The sequence below is a fragment of the Camelina sativa genome, unplaced genomic scaffold (assembly GCF_000633955.1).
Source record: "Camelina sativa cultivar DH55 unplaced genomic scaffold, Cs unpScaffold03534, whole genome shotgun sequence".
In the NCBI taxonomy this organism is placed as follows: Eukaryota; Viridiplantae; Streptophyta; class Magnoliopsida; order Brassicales; family Brassicaceae; genus Camelina; species Camelina sativa.
The window spans coordinates 1-783 of record NW_010924635.1 but is presented as its reverse complement, the minus strand read 5'-3'; the positions used below and the strand labels follow the sequence as shown (position 1 = coordinate 783).

Here is a 783-nt window from a genome sequence, read left to right as displayed (position 1 = left end):
TGATGAGTGTGCGAGTGTAGATGATGAAGATGAAGTCGTTGGGGTTGATAGTGGGCTTCAGTCAAGAAGACAGTCCACGAGAGTCAAGAAGCCCAACAGGAAATATTTAGATTAAGCAAGACTTAGTCGTTCTGTTTTACGGTTATGCAAATAAGTGGAATTGCTCTTCCTACTTGTTAGGATCCATTTCACCTCTTTCCCTGTAATTCCTGAATTGTAGGAGTGGTGATCACTCCATTTCCCTTTCGTTGTTTTCAGTATTTAAGAAATAGAAAAGCCAAAAAGAGGCAATATCAATTGCCCAAAATCTAGTCTCGTTCCTTGTTTACATTTTACTCTTACTCTTCGTACTAAGGTTGTGATTCGACGAGGTCACAGCTATCAATAGACACAATTTATCTCTATTTGTATACAGATTACTCAAACGTAAAGCCCGAAATTCTAATAGCAAAACTCTACAAATCACGAAGCTAATGAGTTGTGAAGTCGAATGAGAGAACTCACCTGCAACTGTCTGGCGATGAGCAGATAAGACCACCTTCGCGAGGATGAACAGTCATCCGGTAAGGTAGATCAGTGCCAAGGACAAGCTTACCCAGCTGAAATTGGATCATTCGTGAGTATAGGATCTAAACAAAGGAACTAGAGATCCTAGCACATGCATAAGATCTGCTATAGACTCAGTAGGTCAAGCTATGATTCAGATACGAACCAAAAAAAAGAAAGAAACGGTTCCCACTTACAGGTTGTTCCGAGAGAGAGTTGGTGTCGAGATCAACACGA

General features: G+C 40.7%; 1 long non-coding RNA gene across 1 annotated transcript; it reads right to left on the bottom strand.

Moving 5' to 3' along the window:
• Positions 1–151: 151 nt before the first annotated feature.
• Positions 152–783, bottom strand: LOC104774550. The gene is made up of 2 exons (XR_765386.1): positions 744–783; positions 152–599 (listed from the first exon to the last, which is right to left on the bottom strand). It is a non-coding gene; the product is annotated as an uncharacterized LOC104774550 (long non-coding RNA).